This window comes from Apteryx rowi, unplaced genomic scaffold (assembly GCF_003343035.1).
Source record: "Apteryx rowi isolate R43461 unplaced genomic scaffold, aptRow1 scaffold_267, whole genome shotgun sequence".
Lineage (NCBI taxonomy): Eukaryota > Metazoa > Chordata > Aves > Apterygiformes > Apterygidae > Apteryx > Apteryx rowi.
This window is the reverse complement of record NW_020449052.1, coordinates 112,788-140,036: the sequence shown is the minus strand read 5'-3', so window position 1 is coordinate 140,036 and position 27,249 is coordinate 112,788. Positions and strand designations below refer to the sequence as shown.

The 27,249-nt window shown below is 39.7% G+C and overlaps 1 protein-coding gene across 1 annotated transcript in view; it reads right to left on the bottom strand.

The window, feature by feature from the left end:
• Positions 1-26,519, bottom strand: part of COL4A2 (collagen type IV alpha 2 chain) — a 102,276-nt gene extending 75,757 nt beyond the window's left edge. The window contains exon 1 of the mRNA XM_026068029.1: positions 26,445-26,519. The gene's annotated coding sequence lies outside the window, so the exon portion shown is untranslated. The remainder of the gene's footprint in view (positions 1-26,444) is intronic.
• Positions 26,520-27,249: the final 730 nt, after the last annotated feature.

The following is a 27,249-nucleotide window of genomic DNA, read 5'->3' as shown; positions in this document are numbered from 1 at the left end:
ATTGGCTGCATTCAGAGAGCAGTAATGCTGAGACAAGAAAGCTTATATCAGAAAACCAGACCTTGATCCACCAAACCACCATTTTCAGTTACATCACTCCAGCTGTAATATATCACTTCCCATAAAATCCAGACTATTTTTTTTCTCTGTAGTAAGAATAATGTATTTTCACGGCCGAGTTCTCTATAAGCATTTGCTTCTGACACAGAAAACTAAAAAAGAAAAGAAAAGAAAAAAAAAACTTTTCCTGTTTCTGTGTATAACTACGTGTGCCAAAAGGAAATATGTTTGGACATTATTATACAGCTTGCTGAGAAACTATCTTAAATGTGAAGTTTCTTCTTTCCTACTGGCCATTTTAATTCCTTAAGCATTCAAACTATTTGCTAATTAGTCTGTCTCTCTTGTTGCTTTTTTGTACTTTTGTTTTTAGTTTTACAAAGTAGTTACTATGAAAATAATAACTAGTTGTGGACACAAGGATTTCTTTCTTTTTTTTTTTTTAATTGAAGGTTCCTCTTCTTATTGGGTGGGAATGTTAACATATTTCTGGGAATATCCTTGTAGAAAGTGGGTTGGTAGAATTTTGTTGTGAGTTTGTCTGAACAGCTGGGGAAGTAAAAAGACTGAGGAAGTCTTTTTGTGAGTAACTGTACCAGGTGTTATTATTAAGGACTGATCCATCCCATTAAAATGAGTAGAAAATAGACCTCATCAATCTTACATTGGGCTTAAAGGCTTCAACTGTTTTTCATTGCAAAATCTATTTTCCATTTCCCTGTTACTTTGCTATAGCCGTAAGAAAACAAATAAACAAATTCAAAGATGCTTGTCCACATGTTAACATATTTAGGTGGTTTTCAGACATATGCTCACAGAGTTGCCAATATGACTAGAAACAGAAGATAAAAAGTGTGGACTGTATGTGGGAACACGAACTTTTGATAAGAATCCTGTTGTGCAGCATGTTGTTCTAGTTGGCACTAGCACTGCTCTGATATTGCACAACTGAACTTCACAGCTAAAACACAGAGGTGGAGTGGCTGTTTCTTTTAAAAAAGGTAACTCTCCTAAAATCTTCCAACAGAAACATCTTTCCATCTGCTGCTATAGTTTCTTTATCCTGAAATTGTTCTGAGGAATTTCCTGTTTACTCTCAAACTCCTAATTTATAGATCACGTCCTCCAACACCAATGGAAGAGTTTATGTAATTCCCATTCACTGAATTCCTTCATTATGCTCTCTTAGAACAAGCTGGATTATTATTATCTTAATGTGCATAAGTTCAAAAGGTTTAGCAGTTCTTTGTAATGAACATTTCTAGAAATTGCAATTTAACTCCAAGTTACTTACTGACTATTGCCTGATTAAAAAACAAAATTAAATTCAAATTGCTGGAGTAAAATCTAGAGTGTGTCTTGCAGGGTAACATTATCATTAGTTTTGAATTTCCTCATTTTGTTGGTGCTTTCAGTATGTGTTAGTTCTATCTGAAACAGCAAAAAAAGTAATGTCTCCTATTCAGTTCACTTCTTAAATCCTTCTCCTCGTCTGTCTCTGTGTTTTATGTCTGATCTTCAAGTACTGGATCAGCCTGTATCAGACCCTCCAGTGTGACAGCTGAGAGAGCTATAGGTGACCGATGCAGAAGGGAAAGATTTGTAAATACTTGCTTATGGAGTTTCTTCTTTACCATTTCATGGAGCTGGTAAGACAGGCAGCATTCCCATGAGGTATGCTGTGTGTCTCATCCCTAGCTATCCAGATCCTTCGTGGATCAGCAGAGACTGGGACCTGGCTATACAGAACCTCTCCCTTTTCCTCCAGCCTCACGTCCTTTACAGAAAGGTTTCTACAGCAAAGGACAGATGCAGAAATCCAGTCTGTGATGTCTGTCCTAAGCAATATTTAAGGAGGAGGATAGATGAGTCATTTTTTCCATCTAACAGAAACACGCACTTCCATCCTCAGCCCATCCAAGTACAGGGATCCTTCCCGAGGCCTGGGAAAATGGAAGAAGAGGGAGCCGTGGAATGACATTACCCCAGGCATGGAGCAGAGTATCTATCACTGCTACTCCATGCATCACCCAGAAAGCATTGTAAATTCCATAGTTAGAATGGCTTTAGAAAATTGTGATTCAGTTTATTTACTAAAATAAGATTTATATTGCTCAGTCCATGCTCCATTTTTAAGTGGTTTGTTGAAAATCTTCCAAAGGATGACTTGGGAACCAGATTCATTTTAGCTTAGCAGAAACTTTTTAAATCAAGCCAGCAACAAGTAGAGGCTATTTGCTGCTGACCAGCCAAACTCAACATGTAACCAAATAATACTCATCCCCTTTTGCCCCGACTCTCTGTGTTCTTCTCTGAAGTAATGTGGCAGGAAAGGTCCCTTCAATGCCATCAAGAGAGATCTAGGAGCTCACTGCCCGCAGCATAAGAGACTGAAATTCAACTGAATGGTCTATTTAAATAGCAGCCCGACCGTGTTTGGTGGGTGAATCAGGCATTGTTATACCTCCTAGTCTAAATTGGCCTTCAGACAAACAAAACATTACACTGACAATACCCCAATTCCCTTAGTTTCCAGCAACTCTGTTCAAACATAGAGAGGAACACAAGCACTTCAACTTCTGTTCCATGACAGTTTATCACAGATCATGTCCACCACATAAACGTTTACAGAGAATGGACTTAAGTTGTCTTCCCCTTGTGCAACACTGAGTCCTGCTCCTTTCTGACTGCTTTCCACTGCCACCAGGTCACTGTCTTCTCCTGTTCCCTGCTGCATCTCTCCTTCTAGCCTTAGTCCCACCCATCTACTGCTGGTTTCTAGACAAATCACATGCATAATCTTACTCTTTCTGCCTCCTTTACATTCCACTTCCCCACCCTCCTTAAATCTTTTCTTGAAATAGCCAGTTGGCAGGAAGATGATGGTCATCAAGTGCACATTCCTGCAGAAAGAAGCACCAGCTAAAAGCGATGGGCGGGGCTGGCATGGGGATAACCAGGGAGAAAAAGAAAAATAAACAGGCAGTGAAAACTAGGTAGGAAAACCTAGTCTAAATTAGGGAAATCCCATGTCTGGTAGCCTGGATGGCCAGCAAGGCTTCAGTGAAGCTTGGATTGAATTAAACACCTTGCCTTACTTCTACTCTGTCACCCAGTCTTAAAAGATAGACAGCTCCCTTCCCTCCCCCAGCATACACAAGTATATGAGGAAGGTGGCTAGAGCATTTTGGTAAAAATTTTTAAGAGAAAGGACTTTTCAGCAGAAGAAAGTACATATCAAAGCACAGCTAATTTTCAGAAGACATTGGGAGGTAATAAGCAGTTGTGTTTTGTAGAGGAAGAACACATTCTTGCCTTTTTTTTTTTTTCCCTCTAAACATGGATTTGAGGTTGATAAGGGCAAATGAGCTCACCTCCCAGTAGAGATAAAATTCCACTCATACAACTGAATAGCTAAAAGACAGTCCTAATCACACCAAAACTATGCCAATCAAAAAAAGCCCCAAAACCTTCCCACAACCCTCCCGCCTCCCACCCACAAAACAGAGTTCTCACTGCTTTGGAAAAACAGCTGCTGACAAATGTGAGAGCTGTCCATCTACTGAGTTTTCTAAATGTTATGCTTTTGCTATTTACTGGTGTAGTTACATTGCAAATGAACTTCTTAGTCATTGATACGTTCTAGTAAAATTTTGACCTAAGCAAAGCAGTCATTTTGGCCAATTGGCTGTGGTTGATTAGATTCCTGTTATTTTTACTTTGTTTTGACTGGCTTTGAAACAGCAGTCCTAAATAGGCTTTTCTCACTTTCTGGAATCTTAGGAGGAGTTGAAAGAGGTATCATAGTGTATGCGTATACAGTATCATGGTTCCATGCAGAGCTATGCAATTACAGGCTGCCACTTATACATTAATACCTCCTTATTCTGATTTCTTACCCAGCTATCAAAACAAGATGGACTGTTGTGCCAACATTCCTTCCACACTTTGATAATGGAAATGATATTAAAACCCAAAGGGAGGTACACAATTTCCACAACTCCTGGTGAATGTCACATTCTTCTTGTGCTCCTCACCTTTCTCCAACTGGAGACTGCAGTTTTTGGCACCTTTCTAGAAATATTCAGAGACTCCTTGGTGGTGTGAGGCTTTGACTGGGGACAGAAGAAACCTCCTAGCGAGAAGAGAAGGGAATTGTCATACAGACCGACAGTTCTTGCAATATTTGCTGCAAACATAGTCTTACAGTCTTAGGGAATAATTCTCCACCTCCTATGACTTAAGTCCTCTAGGTATAGCTCCCACCAAAAGGAGTTACTTTGCAATGAATAGACTTACACTAAATATTTAACTGTAGTATTGATATGTACTCATTTGTCCAAAACTAAATTAAAATCTGAAGAGATGCCAGAAGAACTACATAATCAAAGATGAAAATGACAATTGTCTCAACTAGTGACCTTTCTCACCTCTGAATTTTTGAGAGGCAAACAACATACCAGGACTTGTAAATTGGACTATACCCCATAAGACATATTAACTAATCCCTCTGCTGTTCTCCGCATTGATAAGAGCTTGGCCAAAATGGTGTAAGTCTAGTTGTGGACACTGCATTTCAAGAGTGAAGAGGAAAATAATAAAGAATGATCAATGACACAAGAAACTACCTACAAGTAACAAATGAGTGAATCTGGATTTCCTAACCTGCAGTAGCAAAGATTAAGTGGGGACATAACAGCAGAGAGACACTGGCAGATATACTTTAGATATAAGGACATATATTCTAATGGCAAGAATAGTAATTATGCAGGCCAGCTTGCTAAGGAAGACCATGGAGCCTCTGTCACTAGAGGTCTAAGAGAATGATAGACATCTATTGCAAACAGTAGCAGAGGTAGCATACCTTACAGTTTACTAGGGCATTTCAAGAATCTATGGACTTTCAAAGAGATCAAAGCCTCTTTTTGATAGAGGATAGGCACTCCATATGCACATAGATAGCATTCACTGTAAACAAACAGGAAAGTTGAAGGTAAAAGGAGGGAACTATGGATATTTTCTCTGCCAAGGATGAAAACCTCAATCACAGGGGTATAGATCAAAGGACAAGAACCAAGTTTTCAAAAATACTCAGTATCAAACCCTGTCGTGAAGCTCCCCAAGGAGCCCTCAACTCCCAGTTAGTCACATTGGTAAACAAGCATAATTGTCATCACAATGGATAGAACTAGCTGTCAAATGCCTCAAAAATCTGTTTTACTTAGGTAACTAAATGAGTACTGAGCTCCTGAAAGATTCACCTTACACGACTTCCCTTCCAACAAACCAAAAGTCTGTGGCTAAGCCAAGAACGGAAGCTACATTTCCTGAGAGCCCTAAGTTATAAGCAGGACAGCTTACCTTAGAAACACTGCACTAACTCCTGCTCCTCATTTCTGTTCACACTCTGGCTGCAGTTGCAACTCAGGTGCTCATGTAGCAATTACTCAACTATTGGAAGTACAGCTGGGCTAAAATCAGTGCTGATTCACTTCAACAGGGCAAACTACAAGCTGTAGTGGGTTAGCTGCTGCTTCATGAGCTAGCTGCCAATCCATCTCAGGAGCAAGGATAACTTAATATAGTATATATAAGATGTAAAAGCTTTCTGCTTTTATATTTTGGTAATAACTTCTCATATACTTGCACATTACGCAAAGCTGATACTGCGATTCTCTACTGACAAAAATATTACGTGTATTAAAGTGCCATGTTTCCCACTAGGCCTGAGAGTCCCAGAATGGTAATAACCTTGACAAGATTGTGCTTAGCAAAAGTGATTATGTGTTCATGTGTGGCACTTTAATGTAATGACACAATCTGTAAGTACAATAGCCTATGTTTAAATAATGTTTCCTTACAAAGTTTAAGGCATACAACTAAGGAGTTAAGTAGTTTCCATGTTTGTTTTTCCTGGATCCTGTTCTGAGACTATCTTCCATAGCTGGAAAAGGTCAACATCCTACCATTAATACAACATTATTCCCACAAGTTTCAACAACACAAAAAAGCTTTCATAAACAAAAACCATTTTTTAATGCGGTGCATCATGAGCCATGTTTACTTGTGCTGTTATTTTGCCAGTACCTTATGGTTTAAAAAAGATAAGGCTATTAGCAGAATTTAAAATACATATTTTTTGATCTTATTCCACATTGGGAATGAAAGAAAATGTTACTAAACTGTCCTCCCAACTTCCTCTCTTGAGAGGTCAGGCAACTTGGCAATATATCACTTCTGAAAAAAAAAAAAAGTATATATATATATACACATATTTGAGGAGTCACAACATGCAACATGTAGAAAAAAGATTATACACTATTATTCAAAGTTATCTGACCTTTGCTCTGAAAATAAATAATGACATTAAGAAACTAGTTTGAAGTATTTTTAATAGTTATTACAATAAAGACTTACAGATTTTGCCATAATCAAAATGCTCAGAGGAATTCATCCACTTTGACTTTTAACTCACTTTTTTCCTATGCACTGGTTGGCAAACACACTTCATCTGGGAAATGCACACACATTTATAGTCTTTCTATTTCTCAATTTTATATAACACTTGGACAGAGTATACACGAAAGCAGCAATGAGGTACTCACATGACATCTGGCTAAAAATGTAAAAGTACAAAATATTAAGACAACAGAGTTTTCTCTTCCTATATAGTTTTCAACTGCAGCACCTGTTTGGATTACTCATTTCTTCATAATCCACATGATTTACACTCATTTTTCTCCAAAGAATGAATGTGAAAAACTGGTATGTACTATCCAAAACATAGATCCCCTTTGTTTCTTTCCTTTAACCTTTCAAATTCAGTGTGGAAAGAATGTATTCAATAGTGGTATATAAAAAAGTACATAATCCTGTGATAATCTTGAACTCTAAAAAATATAAATTGCTCCCGCTACCATCTGACAGTCTAATTGATTCTGTCTCTTCTCCATAATATACTTCTACATAATATACTTTCCAAAAACAATCAATAAGCTGATACATGCAGTCAGTTAGCAGTTTTTGATGAGAAATGGTAAAGTTTTCTAACATGACCATAAACACTCTTCTGAACAGTCAAGGCACCCTTCAGACCTCCTGCACTGATCACATTGTCTACGGACACTGGATCATGGTATAGGTCAGACCCTGGTCTCTGGGCATATATCCTTGGTGAACTTCTTCTTTGAAGGACTCTTTTCCCTCCCCAGCGTTTCATTAAGGAAATGTATTTGGTGTCAGGGAAGTGATTTTTGACATTTGTATGAAACCTCGGCAAGTTACAAACTTTTTAAAAATTGCATCTGCTCAGCAAAGCTTTTTGCTTTCAGCAATCGAAACATGGGACAATCCAATTGCTATTTAGTGTGTTCAAACCCTCACACTGTGTAGGTAAGACCAGGCTCTGCAGAGATGGAGCATCTCATGTAGGTATGCCTACTGTATACCTGCATGATCATTTGTGCGGTGAAGTATCAGTCTCACAGAGGCTTAGGTATGTTCCCACCCCAAAGCTGCAGAGCTTCAGGAGAATTTTTGCTATAGTTAATCTTCCAGACCAACATGGGATGGATATGAAAACTGAGAGCAGGTTTCCTGTCTCTTCTGCATCAGGATTCAGACAGCATGGAGCATACAGAATGCATAGGGGAGAAGACAGGTTGGATTAAGATGTTGGGATAAACTCCTGTTTGGAGGTATAAGAGAATCCATAGTAAGTTTGCGAGAATGACTGGTAATTGGAGTCAGAGAGGAAAGATGGGTTCTGCTGGTGCAGGAAGACTGGGACTGAGAATACCAAAGGAAAAGGGGGCTGAATTTTTTGAAAAAAGGATGGGAAACTGATGAAAGAGGGACTTTATGGTAAAATGAGGACATAGATGACTGGTAGAGATGGAGAACAATGCATGAAGTAAGTGCTTCAATTTTCAGCCTGTGCTTCAATTTTCAGCCTGAATAGTTATAATTTTAAACATTTTTATACATAATACTGGGTTGCACAAGAAATGTATTACACAACATTAATGCTAGACAAGCCAGGCAGGATTTTGTAACTGAATGTATGTTTCCATCTAAGCCGGTTCCGCTCAGCAGTATCAGGGTGCTGTAGACTGCCCCCCCTTCCGAGAAAAACATGTGGAGAGCAGCTGAGGAAAAGGTGGAGCTGTGACTCTACCTCCTACAGTGTGACTGCTAGAAGGGATGCCTAGATATTGGAGGAATGTATTTTTTCTCTTAAACAGTGTCGCAATTACTCCACTCCACTTCCTTCAGTGAAGCAAGGAAACTGCAGGTACAGCACTGCTTCACTGAAGCACAAGGCTTCCTGCGGCTTCCCTGCAACCTGTACACAACCACTGCAGCGAGCGTGAGCACCACAGCGGAAACTCCAGCCAGGAGGTACGATCACCCTAATGGAGTTATGAGTAATTAGTCCATACATTTTATTTTGGTTGAAAGATACTCAGTAAATCCAATCAGAGGAGTCAGATAACATAACCTTCCCCTGAGAAGCTTTCATGAATGCTTTGCTCAGATTTCAAATTTATGTTTGGCTAGTTCTCACCCAAGCAAGAAGTTTTGTTCAGAGCCCTTCACTAAAGAGTCCTAACTATAGCTTGGGTAACCCAAAAGCTGAATGACTTTGAATACTAACAGACACTTACTCTGCAACATAAACATTGAGTTTAAAGATACAGAGAGAAAAAAGGCATGCAAGGGACAACCACAGATCATCTAGCTGAGACATACAATACCACAAACAAAAGGAGAGGGCCAAAATCCAGAAACTGACCTTGTCATACAGTAATTAAAGTAAGAGATTCCTGGAATGATTATCAGAACGCACATTGCAGCACATAACAGAAAGCAAATGCACGATTCATACTCCTCATGTTCAGTGTCCACCAGCCACAAAGCAGTAAAAATACCTCTCTCAGTAACAGCAACAGAGGAGATTACCTAATTTCAGAGACACAGCTGACTGTAGCTGTAATCCGGAGCTGTAATCCTGAGGAGCAGAAACGTCTGGCTAAAAACTGGTAAGAGCCAATGTAGCATTACAAGCAGGCACGGCATCACACAAAGGCATATGCACTGACCGTAGACTAAACTGTGCTAAGCTTCAGGGTCATAAACAAAGCAGGGGATTGTTTCACAGCACCCATCAGAATTTATTCTTAGCATAGTGGTTTGCCCAAATACTCAGAAAGCAGAAACGAAGTAAATGAAATTCATCAGTCATCAGCTGGCTAGATGTGGCTCCTGCATCCTGGAGTGTTTTAAGGGTTGTGTAATACTTTCACTCCAAGGGGAAAAAACACTTTTTACTAGACAAAGTGTATTTTTCAATTACTGACTCTTAATATCACTTCATTTTTGAGTTTTGGTTTTTTTTTTTTACTTCCCTCATGACACTCTAAATATTACTGGATTATTTAAAGACTTGCCTTTTACTTGGTATACATATCACTACATACACTTCTACCATTTTTCTTTCTAACTTTAACCATTCTTACTTCAGCCCATTCTAGCCAACTTAGGGAAACTTCTGACAGCTCTATCATTACATCAAAAGCTTTGTACCCTTGGAAATAAGCACTGCTAAGAAGGAAGTCTTGATGCTGATTTGCTTTGGAGCATAGTAGATTAATACCTTTGGGTGGTTTCATCTCAATTCTCCCTTGAAAGTCAAATTTAAGCAGAGATGGATATTTCCTATTTCCACTACAAGAAGCTGAAAGGTTCTCACAAAAGGGTAAGCTAGGAGCTTAAGCATTTCCTTCTTGGACCCACTGGAGTGTTAATGTTGTAGATTTGATTTAAAACACCTGTGTCTTCCTTGATCAAACACAGTAAAATCTGTGATATTTCTGCCTTCTTATGACACACACTTTGAATCCTGGATGATTTCGTAGATGCTTAGCTAGCTCTTAAAAAGTCAAACTGTATTTCTCACCATATTTCAATTCTGAAAACTAATCAGAGTAGCAACTATGATCATGATCAAACTAGAAGTGTCCCTCTTGCAGTGTTTCAAATAATTTGAGTATTTGTGGAAATTGTTGCTGTATGTTCAACAAACACACATTTATGGTGGGATTCCTCCTTGAACTTTTTATATATACCTTTGGCTAACATGATTCATTCACACCACATGCTTAAAGGATATCATGTATTCACTCAAAACTGGTTAATTCATAGGTATTATAAGAGCTTAGGACTTATTTGCTTTGCTAGTGAGTGAATTCTGAGGAAGTTCAGAACTTGAACTAAACGGCCATTTAAGGGGTAGCCTTAAGCTAGACTTAGATTTCAATTCATTATAAGAAAAGATGATAATACTTGAGAAAACACAAGCCGATTAGTCTTCCTTCTGAAGCCTATAATATATCTTCAAATAAACAAACTGCAAGAAGAGAAGAACAAATACAATCTAATACTAGGTATTGAATTTTATTATGGGGATGCTTTTAAATGAGCAGAAAAAGAAATTGTGCTCCATCAGACATGGGTAACAGTCATGCAGCTTCTAACTGCATATACTTTTGGAGGTCTTTAATAGAATTTAGTTATAGAGAATTAGGAATATGAAAGAGATTTTACAGTACTAAAGACCTCTATATCAAAGATCTCCTCTTGAAGCAAAGGATTCAAAGTGGCTGCAAGAGTGTTTCAGCAACAGCAAAAGCCTGGCAGAGAAGTAAGCTTAGTCCACAGAAATGAAAAAGAAACTTGTTGGTTTAGTACAAGATGCATGAACACATTTAGCTTTTCAATGATGTCTTATTACGTGAGGGTTTAGTCAGCCAGCTAATGTTCTGATTTACACTATGTAAAACATCTGTGAATGACCTTGTTACACAAGGTATAAATCAGCATAGGTTTTTGCCTAGGTCTAAGAAGAAATAGAGAAGGAAAATCCTTACAGGGAAAACACAGACCATAATGCCTGTGAGAGGAAGAGGAAACAGCAACCAATATTGCAGCTGTGTAAATGCACCAAGACTACAGACCTCTGCAGACAACACGATATGTATACTTAGATCAGCTGGGTCTTTTTAAGCAGATAAAACCAGTATTTTTTAAAGTGTACTTACTGAGAATGGTATTTAGCATTTACTTAGTTTTGGTAAACATGAGGGAACAAACTGTCAGACTTAGAGAGGACACAGTGAAATTATTCAGAGGATTTTTGATGATTAAATGGATATATAACAGATACAATGAATATTGGCTAGCAGAAGCTATTATCTTACTCAATAAAATCATTACTGTGATAGCAACCTGTTATATATACACTTTAGCCAAGAAAAAATACTCCTGTGGGAGCAGAGACACATCTTTCCAGCGAGTATTGGTAACACTGAAGAGGAATATGCAGGAGAAGGAAGAAGCGTCATCTTCAAAACTGACTGCAACCCCTCTGCGTGTTCCTTGCTCTGCAGCCCACGTACCATAGCGGGGTGAGGTCTTAGGCGTCCTGTTGAGCTTTCAGTGTTTGCCTCATTGAGCAGCGCAGGGCTTGCAGCACACTTCCATTACCACTGCGGGGGCATCAGGACCCTCTCCAAGAGTACCTCAAGGCGAAGAGACTCCCTTCTCTTGGCCTAGGTGGCAGCCGCAGATCGGGACTAACCCTACCAGACTGGCTCCCTTTCACATATCAGTGCGTAGCTGGAATAACTTAAACAGCTTCAGGGGCATGACACGAGATGAAGGTGGCTCAGGCAACAGCAGAATCAAGCCCATTCTTTAACATACTTGACTGAGATTACTGTTGCAGATCAAACCTTGGCGCTCACAAAGGGGCCCTGCATCTTTAAAAACATCACTCCAAAACATACCGTTCCTCTCCTGAAGAGATGCTCGAGTGGTTGTGCCAGGTAGAAAATATGCCACTACATTTCTGCCGGGCCCTGGGGAAATAGCCTTCCAGGCATAGGGGTGATTATTTCCCCACTCAGACCTAGCCTTGCAGATACAATTGCTGAGAACCACCATCACCTTTTATTTTTTGCCTCCCTTTTCTGCCAGGAGAAAATCTTGACCCTTCCTACCCTGCACAAGCTGTACTGGGGCCTGAAGGAAAAAGTGAGGGGGAAAGAGGGGGCTGCTGGCTTATGCACCCCCCAGCAACGTGCCGGGGATGGGAGGGAACAAGGGGGCCAGCGACCTCCTGCTCCTCGTCCCAGGGCACTGACCCTGCTCCTGGGTGCATAGAGACTTTCCTCTGCATTTTTGCTTGAAGGCACAGCAACAGCCCACCTTTTAGGCACTATTTTTCTATGGTGCTCAAAGGTCTGTTGTTAACAGCAGTTATATTTTGTGATGGCATTTTTCAAATGGCTTTACAATTCACCAAGTGCTTTTTTTAGGCATGTGTTTTTCTCCTTAGGCTGTTCTGTTTTCCTGAGGGCTTTAATGTTTTTCCTCATCTCCTTTGATGACAAAACCCTATCATATCCTGAGGAAGCTTTCTGGTCCTTCCCCCTTCTCCCTTCTGTTGATCTATGTATGATTCTCCACTTCAACTTCTTGAATTTTGACCCTGTTATTTAACTGGATAAACTGACTTCTTTCATTTTATATTTTACTTTATATTTCATAGAACATCTGCTGCATTTTAGAGTTCACTGCATGTATTTTTCAAGCCACGCCATAGGATCTTGGCAGTTACACATGACTGCAGAGATTTTATACACATATTTGAAGTACAGAGGAAGCAATTAAAGCATATGGACCTCTCCCATACAGTAGGGAGCACAGTACAAATCTTCTCACTTGATTTATTATAACCTTATGTTGTTTAGCAAAACCAACTGCGCAACTGTTTGAAAGATATAAGCCAGCTGAGAAAGGGAGAAGACCTGCAGAGAGAGCTGTGGGTCAGGGAAGCTTGAATATTTTCACTTGGATGAAGCAGTACAACTCTATCAAGACCACGTGGGAAGAATCAGTTATGAGGGAGCGGGGTACAAATTCTGCAGTTTGGTTTGCGGGGTTTTATTGATGTTATGACAAAAAGAAGACCAAATGGCCCTGTTCAGCTTGTGCACTCACCTTGGGCTCTGCCCCATGGCTCAGGCAAAGGAGGCATGCAGTCCCTGGGCCCCCAGTTGCACAGCAGAAGCTGCCCTGTGCCACGCATGGGAGCAACCCCTGCTCCTTTGAGGAGGTGATGAAGGACAAGGCTGGGCTGCTTCCTCCTGAAGAGTTTCTCTTCATCTGCAAGGAGGCAGCAGCCGAACAGGCACTGCGGTTCTCTCACAATTTTGCCTGGCCAGTCTGCAGGCCATGCAGAAGGCAAGTGAACCATCCCCACAACCTCATCTGTGGCTGCACATGTAAGAAGATGACTCTGGCACGGTAACTCTGTGATGGAAAGGGAGTTAGTCTCACAGCTGTAAGGGACACTCTGGTACCAGCACAGTCATATTTCCCAGGGACACACTGGAAACGTTCCTTTTGGAAAATGTGTTCTAACCATAAACTGTCATGCCAATGCATGCCCTCATTAAATACCAAAATAATGAATATATACAGGTCCAACGGCCACAGAGTGATGCCTCAGGGCCCCTCACAGTTTGAGTTCTTGTGCATTTGAAAGAAATTGTCATTCTGTCCCTCTGCGTGTGTGACTTTTGTTATTACTGTGCAAGTGCTAGCAATGCTCTTGGCACCGTGCAAAGAATGCAAATGCAAATAGTTCCTGCCCCAAAGAGCTTACATCCTAAAGAAGACAAACATAGCATGTGGTGAAGAGCACAGACCTCTACGTTGTTGGGGGGAAGAGTTTAGCTCACAGAATTAGCTTATTAGCTTCCTATTCTGAGCGACAAAGAAGTAAAGTCTCTCATGGGAAGCCTTTGATACAAAACTGGTGAAACTGCACAGGAAAAGGTGCTACATGTAGTTTAGGATAAGGTTGGGGCAGTGACAGAAATGTCATTAAAATAAGACAGAAGTAGAAGATGTAGAAACTGAGAAATAGTCAAAAGCAAGAGGTAGCTTTCAGGGGAAAAAGACATGTTTGGGTCCGAAGAGAATAGTAAGGACACATCCCAGTCCTTATTACAGTGGGCAGAAAAACTGTACTTGGAATGGACTGAAGCATTATGAGCATTGGGGAGGATAGTGAGTACAAGGATTTTCTTTTTTTTTTGCTCTTAGACTGACATTATGCTCTGCCAAGAGCCTTGGGTCCAAATAGATAGGCTTAGATAAGGCTTGATAATATCTCTCTAATCAGTGATATTGTATTTGCAAAAATGAGTTTTGCTAACTACCAAAATACGCTGTAGACACAGTTAAACATAGAAGTATATTGGACGACCATGACCCATACAAAAGAACCCACCCAAAACAAAGAGCTTTTCTTTGATGGGCATCTACGACAGTACTAGACAACAGGGATTCTGACAGATTAACATAATCTTTTCATAGAAAAATAATTTTAGCCTGTGGGAGAAAAAATGCTGCACATTTTCAAAAGGGATATTTTATTTGTTTGGGCTTTCAGGTTATTCACCGTCTAGAGCCATTCTCCATGCCTAAAACAGAAGTTTCCTTCATGATCTTTCTGCATACTCCCACTGTGAATATATGATTGTCGGATATTTTAATGCTTGTCAAGCCTTTTTTCAGATCTGTGTAATGGAGGCATTTATATGCCCTCTTCATTATGCCAAGACATTGGAAAGTTGTATTTAGAATACTTACATACATTTAAATTGAAGTAAATATGGAACATTTTCTCTCTTAAGTATCAATGAGAAAATACTGAGAGCGGGATTAATCTGCCTAGACAGATACTGTGCATTATGACAGTCTGCCCATTCCCACATTCCTGATCTACCAAGGTCAGACTCAAAGGATTCCATTAATATTTTAATACTTACCAAATTAGACAAAAGGAAAATGGGTCAATGTTAGTTGGTCCCATGTGACAAAACCACAGAAAATAGAAACAAGCACCATTTGAGAAACTTGTAAAGCCCTGGACACATGTCATGAGAAACCATTTACACTCTCTGGAGTGTAATTTAAGAGCTAAAAGATGACCTGGATTATCCCCCTTAGATGCCTGTGTGGACTACCCAATTACAGAGAAAGGCTATCATTCACAGACTGAATGTTCTGTAAACTACTATTCACAGTAAGCAGAACTTGGCCAAAAGTACAAAAAATATATTTGTGCGGTAGTTGTACCATCTGAACGATACTTGAATGTCAGAAGTCAAAGCCTGATGGTCTAACCAAACAGACAATACATGTGTCCTAAAACAATCCAGACAGAACGTTTCACATTCATAATGAAGTGTAATTCATATGTGAAAAACAAACAAAAATATCAATGATACATGAGAATGTACCGTGCTCTACAGACAGAATGAGTGAAAAACTTATAAATACATACAGAGTCACAAAATTGTTTAATTGCATGTACTTATTTTCTAAAAAAGGTAAAATATACTTTCAGTATTTCATAGGAAGATGGTAAGGAAAAAAATTAATTTGCTGTTTCAGTTTTGAGCTGTTTTTGCTGTTTCAAATTTGCTATTTGTTGTTTCATTATAGTAATATTTTTAAATGATTGTGAATCATATCCAGAGGTTTCTTATTCTAGTTTCAATGACTGAATCTTATTCAACTTTGTGATCAAGACAGCTTTCCATTGCTCATCTCTGGCAAGACAGCTGGCTTTTAAAAATTTTCATTTCTGTTATTTCTTCACTACAGCTAAATAAGTTTTATTTTATCTTCTGGATAAAATGGTTCTTCATTTCTTTTCCTACACCAACAAAGGGTGTTTCATCTTGCTTTTTTTCTCTCTCATTCAAATTTGTAATATGCAGATGGCCAAATATGCCTTTAAAAATTCTGTCCTCAAAATAAACTCCTAAAATACCAGTGAAATATCTTCTCAGCTTATTAACAAACTACTCTGAGCATTGTTTTCTTGTTTGTAACAAGCCCACAGATCAATGGAATATGTCGCTAATGCAAAAGGCATCAAATGGTGTCATTTCAAATACAACAAGAGCTGAACCCACACTGCAAATAGAGTTAATCCAGGACATTAATTTCAGTCTGAATTTTGATTAAGACACAACCTTGGTATGCATTTTGATTGATTATACTAATTCCTGAGCTTTGACCAACACTCCTGCATTGTTCTCGTCACACTGGTTGAGATTGCAAAGCTCTGAGACAAGCTCATGGGAGAAGTATCTGCATAGTTCTGACCTAAGTCAACTGGTTTCAGAGAAATAGTACATCTGTATGAATGCTGTGCTTTGTTAGCTATTTTGCTGGAGATAATGTGAATGAATATCTGAAAGTTTTAAAAGATGAAGTTGAAAATGGGAGTAAAAAGGTGGATGCATATTTTTGACCACTCTTCAGTCAAGTACCATTCTTTTTCTCCTCCACTGTTGATTTGAACGTGTTTTAGAGGAATTTTGCTATCAGGGCTGAAAAGAAGACAGAGAGCGCAGATTGTCAGCATGGGGCATGCTTAACAATACCACAGCTCTTTAGATTACAGGTATATAATTTTTAAAGTTTACTTTAGGAATCAAACAATGTTTCGTATCTGGCTGAAGCTGAAACACTGCAAAAGAATATAAAAAAGAGAAAAAGGACAAAAAATTCATTTTTGGTTAATGTGAATATTTTCTTTGATTTGAGAGACAGATTTCATTTCAGTTTTATTTAACCTTTTAAAATCCTTTAAAATATTCTGAACATTTGCAGATGAAAATGTGGTTTTGTCATGAAAATTTTAAGTGGTATATTTCTGCATGTGTCAAAACATTTCAGACATTTGTCTGAAACAGCTTCCCAAGGAAATCTTCCACTGACTGTTCCCAAGTCTCAGATTTTGTGTAGAATGCACATAAGTAAGGAGGACTCACTATTTCTCTTTCATGGGAAAGTTATCTAACCTCCGTCCACCAGTTCAAAAAGATCTCTGATGTTGATTAAACATGTATAAACAGAGTTAAAGAAGAAAAGGAAGCATGCATATTTCACTTAAAAAAATGTCAGGGCAACTGTACTAAAGAACAGCAATTAGCAACCAACATGAGTGACTAGCTACATGGCTGATTGATAGCCACTGTAGCCCAGGTTAAGCAGTTTTGAGTAAATACAATATTAGGTCAAAAAACAGACATTAACTTTCAGACTGACTCAAGTCAAGTTATTTCAAGCAAACCTGAATTCTGCCTGCCTTTGATACCTAATTCTAGAGATTAAGAGCCTACTTGCTAACAGTTCATGTAATTAAGCCTTAAGCCCAAGATTTAGAAGTCTATGGAACAATGTCAAGAGCCTGGGGATTTATGTATGCTGGTAAGGCCTTATATGGCAGTGTTTTAAAAGGATAAACATAAATAAAAGCGTATATTTGAAACTGTATCTTCAAACGTGTATGTAAAAGGGAATGAACCCTTGTAGCTGAGAGCAGAATTTAGTTTCACACTATTAAACACATTTTTGTGGTTATATACTCTTTTTCCCTTTCTTTTACAGACACCATTAAGCTGCTTTCCAGTATTATCTTGACTAGCCTGAGAAAAAAAGAAGAAATCTCAACATACCGTACCAGACTTGATTCCTTGATCAGTGATCCTGAGGTACAGTATTGAAATACTGAAAGCTACCTTCCTGTCAACGCTTAATGCTTATTAGCACTATAGATACGCTGCATTTAAATCGGCTACCTTTACAAATACCTTCCCTCTGAGGGCAGCGTCTCCCTCTGAAAGTTTTCAGGGAGAGAACACACTCAGTCTTGGGCTATGAAGCAATATGAAAATTTGAAATATCTTTTTTTGGTACTTCATTCCCATTCCAGTGCAGAATCTGACAATACTTTTGAAGATACATGACCAAATTCATTCCCAAAGTTAGCATACCTTTGCATAGCAAACAGTGCTGGGCAAACAGGGCAGTTTTCAAATCATTTCTGTTTGGGGAAGGGGAGACCAAAAAGAGAAATGCAAGCAAGGGCAGCAGGCTGCAAGACACATCCTTGCTTATGTGTCACCAAGCAAGGCACATAAGCTTGGTGAATTCACCAAGCTCAGTGGGGTTTCTCACGGCAGTTGGTATGTGTTTGGGTGTCTGCTGAGTGGCTTCTTGAGGATGTCTGAAGGGTGCATGAACTAGCAAGGTTGTCCCATGACCCCTACAACGGGGTGGTGCTTGCACAGGCCTAAAGTTGGCATCAGCCTGTATACAGAGGCTTTGATCAGCTTGCTCTCTCCCCACAACTCCTAGGTACATCTCAGGGAGGCCAGATCTTTCTTGCTGCTACTTAGCTTAATAAGGATAGAGTAGGGAAAGAGAAAAGTAACCCTACTCACCCAATCAAAGGAGAAGTCATAGTAGTATAAGCTTTCAAGAACAAACATATTTTAAGCTCAAACTGCAGGTAGAAGCTGAGCAACACAGCAGGGACCATTCTGTTTGCTGCACAGAGAGCACAATATGTTATTACCCACCCCAGACGCAGGCTTTGTATGTGGAGCTGCTGGTCTGGGGAGAATGGATTTGTGCTCCATGGGCAAGAGTGGCTGAGCTGGAGCAGCTAAGGGAAACAGGTGCATAGACAAGGCCTGCAAGGACGTCATGGAGCAGCCCCACCTCTGTGGTGACTGCCTTAAGTGGCCACCATTGAGATCTCTGATGTTGATTAAACGTGTATGCAGAGGATGTCAATCTCAGGGAAGGAGGATAATCAGCTTAGAAGGAGGGATGAAATCTCAAATTCTTTCCAATCTCCAGTCAATTATAACATCCGTTTCTTCTGAGGATGCTCCTGGAGCAGAGGGAGTTTTCCAGGAGAGGAAAAAGCAAGTGAAAGTAGTGAGAGGTTTGATTATTGGACACAGATAGCTGGGTTTGCAACAGCTGAGAGGACTGTACAGCCTGCTGAGAGCAAAGGCAGCAGAACCCAGGAGATGTCCAGATAAGTATTTGGTGGGGTAGAAGGGAGGAACTGGTCACAACCTATGTTATACCACTGATGTAGGAAAGTACAGCAGCGATGTTTCAGGGGGTTAACTCAAGTCTGCTGTGTGGGAGACTGAAGTCCAGGAAAACTCTGGAATAAGAAAAACCTGCATAGAAAGAATGGGCTGGACTCGTCAAAACAGAATCAGGCTGCTGATTAAAAAGGTCACAGAAAAACAGTTAAATTAGAAACAGGGGGATGACTGACAGGTATGGTGGAGCACCTGGTTCAGACTCAAGCAACTTGTGAGAGAGACATGGCTAATGTTCAATCTCTGAAAAGGCAAGGAAATAAACAGCATAAATACAATAAACAGGAAATGTAAATAACCATTTACAATGTCAGTTGACTGGCACTTGCAACAGAGAATGAGCAAAATTTCTAAGTGCTTCTACACTGATGCTAGAGACCTAAAAAATAGGACAAGGGAACTCAATTTCTGGGCGACAAATGACAACCCTGATATAGCAGGCACCTTATGCTGGTGCAAGGAGACTAATATGCGGAATACAGTGCAGCTAGGCTGTCAACTTTACAGCAATGATAGAAGAAGAGGTAAAGGCAGGGGAGAGGCACAGCATGTGAAGGATAATACAAAGCATAACAGAAAAAAATGCTGGGGGCAAAGGGGAACATTAGGGAATCTCTGTGGGTGGAAGTAACACAAAGGTAGTACTGCACTTGTATTTAGGACTCTCAGCTTATGACACTAATCGCAAAATGTTCCATGAAATTAGAGAAGCTGCAAAACTAGGACTGGTACAAAGAGTGGCAAATTTCAGCTACCTACAAATAGACAGGCACAATGCCTCATCTAGCTGAGACATGGACATAAATATTTTTGACACAAAAAATGACTGCTTCTTACAGCAATGACTCCTGGAACCCACAAGAAAAGATGCCTCTCTGGATTTAGTCTTGCATGCTGCACAGGACCTAGTTCCAGAGATATTAATGGAAGAACTACTCTGTAATAGCTTCACAATACAATTGGACTTAATATTGTAGTGGGATGGAGCAGGCCAAACAAATACATCACACAAATATCTAATTTCAAGAAGGGGAACTACATAAGAATGAGACAAATAGTAAAAACCTAAAAAAAGCAGTCCCAAAGGCAAGAAGCCTAAAGGAACCTGGAGGCTTTTCAAAAATACTGCATTAAAAGTCCTGGTAAACCGTGTGTCACGTCTCAAAAAAATAAATAAAAAAGTCCAATAAAAACCCTGCATAGCTCCTTAAAAAAGCTAAAGATGGCTATTGGAGGGAAAAAGACCAGCATTTACAAAACTGCTGAAATGAACAAGAAAGCCCATAAAACACAACAGATCATGCGTAAATGAAAACCAGAATGACTAAAAAAGAATGTGAACATCTTGCAAAAGATCCTCAAGTTGATAGTAAAAAATTCTTTAAAGGTGTACAAGAAGCCATCTAGGGAAGCAGCAGTATCACATGATGACAAAGGTTTAAAAGGAGCACTCAGGGATGATAAGGGCATAGTAGAGAACAGGTCTTTACTGCTGAAAGTGTTTGAGATAGTCCCAAATCCAAGCTATTCTTTGAGCCAGATTAATTTCAGGTAAATATACAGGAAGTATTAGACAAAATAGGTAGGGCAGATGTTAATAAGTGATCAGGGTGACCATCACCTGAGACTTCTGAAGGAATTCAAATGTGAAATTGCAGATCTGCTGGCCAAGGACCTAGTAGCCATAATATATGCAGATTTTCAAAATGCCTTTCACAAAGATCATTAAAATAAATTCCCTTGGGGTTGCAGAAGAGGTTTTTTTATGGACTGAAGGACTGGTTAAAGGATAGGAAGAAAAGAGCAGGGCTTGATGGTTGCTTTTCACAATGGAGACACAACACCAGTGGGGCATCTCAGAGATGGGTGCTGGAAATGGCTTCAGTAAAGATTTCCACCAGTGACCTAGAGAAAGAATTGAATAGTGAAACATCCATGTTTGCAGATGATACTAATCTCTCTCCGGTTGTCAAATGCCATGCTGATGATGGGGAGCTCCAGAAGGACCTCACAAAACTGTGTGGGTAGATAAGCTTCAGAGGTCATTGGGAGTGATACTGAGAAGAAAACAGCAGGTATCAATTTGCTGCTAAGACCTTGGTGTGCCTATAATCCTAAATGCTGTGTGCAGTTCTGGTCTCTCACCAAAGGGATGGAGAAGAGCGGAGGTATTAGGGGAGTGAGTGCTGCCTTCTAAGGCTAAAAGGGCTGGGACTCTTCATTTTGAACAGGAGAAAGCTGAGAGGGGATATTATTGAAGCGTACAAAATTTTGAAGCAGTGCACAAGGTAAATGCAGCACTGTTCTTTCCCAATCCTTACAGTACTAGAAATATGGAGTACGCAATGAAACTGGAGGGAGACTGGATAGTAATTCTTACCATGTGAGTAGTGCACTTGCTGCCACAGCAGGTTGTGAAGACAGAGAGTAACAGCAGGTTCAGAAAAGGATTAGACAAGTTCATGGAGAGCAGGTTCCACATGGGTACTGAAGGAATATATAAATAGGGAAATGCTCCCCCCAGCCTCTCCTACTGTCACTGTTGGAGACACAGTAGTGGGCTAGATGAATTACATGGGAAGACATTTCTTATTTTGTAAAAATAAGGTAAAATAACAGATTTCATCAGATATATCTATTTACCCTAACAGAGATTTACAAAGAAGCTATGACCATTATACCAGCCAGACCTTGGTTAATGGTAAAGTTCAAGAATTACTCTACTTAGAAGTTTATAAAATGATTTTATTGAATTTATACATTTCCCTGAAGATATAAGAATGGAAGTGACCTTAGAATATTTAAGTGCTGTATTTTGGTTTTTTTTTTTTAAGTATAGAGAAGAACATCTGCCAGACACAGTCCACGTGTTAAGACCTAAACTTGTACACAAAGCATTTATAAGTAAAGTTCAGACACTAGATTTCACTATAGCATAGCACCCAAAAGCAGAGGGAAATGATTATAAGTGAATTGGTAATAGCTTACTCCTGGCTATTGCACTAGTAAAGGCAATACAAAATTTCTGTAAAAGAGTTTTAGTGAACAAAATGGCCTTTATGGGGACATGAAACTCTCTTTTATTTCACAGTTTCTATTATTCCAGCCCCTTACAGAAACATTAGCTAAGTGGCTCAAGGACTGTTAGATGCTTGACTCTGACAGAAAGTACAAAGTGAGATTTCAATAGAATGCATTTTCTCACTCTACAGAGACATCAAAAAGATTTCCATTCACTTCCATTTTCTACAAAGCCTTCTAGGTTGATTATGAAGAGAGGTACTACTTCAATAGACCGAATGTTGGTCATTGTACTGAAAGGATTTATCATTTCCTGCATAAGTGCATTAATGTTGTAACAAATTTTAAAGGTGTATATAGTCTACTCTGTCCAATATATGGTTTGCAAAGAGCTTTAAACCTCAAAATTTTAAGAGCTGCAATAAAAATCTATGGGGAAAAAAAAAAGAAACTAGAAGTTTTTCCTTATTTTTCCTTTATTCACAGGCCTCAATTTTATTCAAAATAGGATTTTAATACAATGTCAGTTCTTCCCTTATCTCCTTTCCCTATTTTTCAGGCACCTTAGTACTTATGATATTTTCTCCACATACCTCTTAGCAAGAGGATGAGTCGCTCTCTTCCCTCTCCCTTTCACCCTGTGCCCTCCACCGAAGGTTTATATACGCATGATTTCTTTTCATCTGGATTTGAACAGTCCTGCAAGAATTTTTATTCTCACTACAACTTGGCTGAGCTTTTTGCCGGCTGTGAAAATGGCCAGATAATTGTGAAGCTGCTCCCTGAGCTTGGCACCAGCAGCCCCAGCTGGAAGCACCTGATTAGTCACAAGGTATGTTTAGGCCTTTGAAGACTGGATATTTGTATCCAGCTAACAGTAAATACGCATCTAGGTTTAAAGTAAAATAGCTACCCTGCAGTGAAAAGCAACAAAGACTAGAGCGTCATTAGAAATTAGAGAAAACCTGGCTCATGGAAGAAGTTCTCTTTATTCTTTGCTCCAAAGGTATAAACTCAAAAGCGGCAGAGGAGGTGGTAACTTCAAGGGGATAGTGTGTGGCCCTAAAAAGACATTCCTGTAGAGAAACTCCTTCAAGCACTGGCTAGGCATTTGCTGTGAATTACAAAATGTGGTTATTAGCAATTCCCTGTGATTTGCTGAAGGTTAGACTCAGACCCGTTTTCCTCATGGAAATGAAGCAGAAAGTGCCTTTCCCAGGTGCCTTCACAGCCCCTGGAGCAGCTCCGATGCAACGGAGGAGCTAACAGGTTGACTGCTGGATTCTCCTTGCTGCAGCCGCTCCTCCGCTGTCGCAGGAGGCAACTGAAGCTTCTGCTGCTTCCTCTCCTTGTCCCCACTGGCTCCCATCTAGCTCTTCAGAGAAAGCTTCATGGCTAAGCCCAGCCAAAAAAGGGGAGGAAAAACTGAAAGCACAGTCGAGTGACACCATAATTCTTTCTCGCAGGCCTGCTGGGTGCATGCACTAATTTGGGCAAGGTGGTCTCTTGTCCCTAGGAACTGCCTATATGAAATACAATTCAACTTTTCTGTGCCTTTGTGCCTCACTTTATCTGTCTCAAACCAAAAGCAGTGTAAGACAGAACCACAGGGCTTCCAGCTGTCATACATCTGGAGACCTGGCACAAATGACCAAAGTCTAGCTGAATCCTCATACGTGTAGATAGACAGTGCCTCTGTGCCTCTAGCACAGAGCCCCCAGATGATGTCAAGGGGAAATTTTTGTAAAGAACACTTTATTTAAACAAATGCCCTTGGACGAAGAAAATAAATAAAGCATCTTTATCTAAGTGCTGTATCTTAAGAATGGAACTGAAACAATAGCAGAAAATGAAGTAGAAACACATATAAATAACAAGCGGGCATTTTTTTCAGATTTTTCTACTTTAATAATTTGCAATAGTGTTTAATACTCCACTGCACTTACATCAGTCAACAGTTTCTGATATGCACGCATTAGCAGAAATCCAAAGAAAGTGCTTTTGTTTGTCTGGTTTTGAGAGATCTGTTATGAAAAGAATGTAAATTTTCATAGAGTGGTAGGGCTGATAACTGGCTGCAGACTTTCACAGCACTATTTTTACCTGAATTCCAGATGCCCTGTAAGTGACAGGTCTGTTGTATCTGACCCAGAGAGTCACCGAACAAGCAGGCTCTAGCAAACTTCTCCAGGCATTCTTACAAGTGTAAACATGCAATATGTCTATTGTGCATGGAATGAGTCACCTCAAACAGCAAGTGTGTGTCGTGCCAGATGATACAGAGTTTTTGTGAAAATAAATATTCCCTTTGAGCATTAGCATGAGATCAGAAGCTACGCCAAATTTAACTAGTCTCTAAAGGCCAATCTTGTTCCTTAAACCAGCTGTTTAACCGAGGTTTTGACATCTGAAGAGACCAGTAGACACAAAATATATGCAGTGTATGCTGACTCAGAGTGAGGTATGTATTTTCCAGAATTAAAATACAATTTCTGAAGTGTTATAAAATTCTTTAAACTACTTTCTCCAATATTCCTTCACATCTTGCACAATAAACCACAAGTAGCAAAATATAAATTATATTTTGTAACGTACTCCTTTTCTCTTTTTTAGTGTATATTTAATGGGAGCCCAGTAAGATTAGTTACTGAGGTTACTTTGCTTCTCTGACATCAGTGAAAAATGGAGAGGGAGCACATTAAATCTGCTCTTATCTCCTAATGCAGATACTAAGCAAATCACAGGGAGCTTCTGGACGCTGGCACCAGACTGATTCTCTACTTGGACAGTTTAACATTTTCAGCTTTTCTAACGTATTCATTTACTTTTGTTTGGCTGCCTCTTCTCTTGCACACTTAGCAACTTGTTAAATAAGACTCATTCAGCCATTAAGGAAAATGAAAAATACTTTAGTTACAAAGTTGGTAGTTTTTCAACAGATGACTATTTTCACTAACTGTAGAGCAGAACAAGTACATCCATGCTTTGGTCTTAGAACAAAAAAAATTCCTCTGAAAAAAGACATTAGTAACATCAGACTTGAACCCATTTCATACAGCAACAGTTTTTGTCTTTCAGTGCTCTTGGAGGGATGTGGCAGGAGGCACTTGCTAAACTTAATGTGCTAAATGGTCATGGTAAGGCAATAACAGCAGGAGAGAGCCCAACTGGAAGCTGTGTGTCAACAGAGGGTTTATTTGTCTTATTTCCATTGGTTTGCCATTAGACTATCGTAATGAAAAGCAGACCATGAGCAGATCGTGGTCAGGGGATGGGAGTATATAACCATTACAGTGCTTATGGCATGGTAACCCAAGGATCATCTGACTTCCACAGAGACGTCAGGACTTCTGCTGTAAACAAGAGTGTTCCCTGCCTCCCACCTATACTCTACTTTTCCTTCCACCTTTTCTTCCACTCAGACATGGAGTCAAGCTTGAGGAATGTGATGGAAACTGAACCTGGCAGTGTGCAGTGTGGAAGGAAGGCAGAGAACTAAATAAGCTTATGAGGGCTGCGATAGCAGAAAGAGCATATGACCTGCTGCATCTCTTTCCTGACCTATTCTTAGAGATGGGTGGATGGAAAAGGCTGAATCATCCTCTCAGCTGCAGAAGACCAAATTGTACAGAAGGAGCCTGCCAGCCAGGGCTTTAAGCCATATAGGATAGAAAATGGCCTATTGCTTGGAGCTCTTTGTGGCAGGTGGCTAATCCCTCCCATCCCACCTCCCTTCCTCTGCCTCATCTCCCACTATTCCCCAAAACTGAAAAAAAGAGTAACAGCAAGAACCTAACACCACAAAGTCACAGGTGGTTCCCTTCCAGTGGGGATTTCAGGTTTTGCAGGCCTGGTTCCTGCCTGCTTTAATGGACATCACATGTATCAGATATCTTTTATTGGATACTATTTCTTTAGAAATATTTCGAGAAGGTTACTGAGTGGTTTTGTTTACATTTATTTAGCACTGTCCCACAATCCAGGAATGCTCTAGTATATAATATAGCAGGATGTTTGTCCCTAGAATTCTGGTCTAATCAGTTCATTATGGCTGTGAGGTCCCTTGGTTGTAAACTTCAACAGAAGAACATGCTATACTTTGTAACAAAGTATTTCTTCAAATCAACAAGTGCTGCAATCTACAGGTGCAAATATACAAGTGTAAGATGAAATAACAGAACTTTTTCCTGAAAAAGAATAATTATTTTAATATCCTTAGCTCTGACAGTCTGACACAAGTCCACCTACAACAAATGGTGTTGAACTGGTACCATGAAGAACATCTGAACAGGAAAAAATGTTACTTACACGGCCCCCCTTTTCAGGGAAACACTGACATCCTCCACTGCAGTCTCTTCCTCCACATGGTCCTGTGTAAGTCTTTCCACCCTGCAAACCAGAAGATACATAAAAAGAAAGTTAAATGATATCAATTACAGTATCTGGCACAACACAGTAAGCTTTGATTCCCAGACTCCCTGGGAGTTTTCTCAAGCAAAGACTTGGATCAGGTCTATGACTTCTAGGTGAAACCTCTTTAAGTCATGCTTAGAAGCAGCAGCACTGAGTGACTTTCCAGTTTCTGGAGATCAGCCTCAAGAAATATAATGTTACTATATTAATTTCCCTCCACAGTTTCAAAATTTTGCAGCTTCATGTTGAGCAATATGTCTCACACATCTTTTTGACACATGCAACAGATATCCCTATCACAGACACGCAGCTGCTTGGATTCTTCAGGGACACAGTCTAAGTCCTGTGTCACCATGTAGTGCATCCTTCTATGCATGCTCTAAATTGTCGCTACGTTTTAAAATATTTATGGGAGGGCATAAAGGAAGTCTTGGGTATCATGTTCAAAATCACGAGCCAAACTCCTCTCTTTTCCTGGCTGCCTATCCTGGAGGTCCCTACAACTTGCTACCAACTACTCTGATCTAGACTTCAGACGTTGATTAAGTAGGTAACTGCAGTTGCATGTCCAGAACTGCTTTGGCCTGGACTGCATGTATATGAATACAAAATATGCAACACCCTATGCAAATCCTTGGATGGACCTGAACAGGCAAGCTCAAAACATACCTAATGCACACCAACAGCACAAAATATAGCA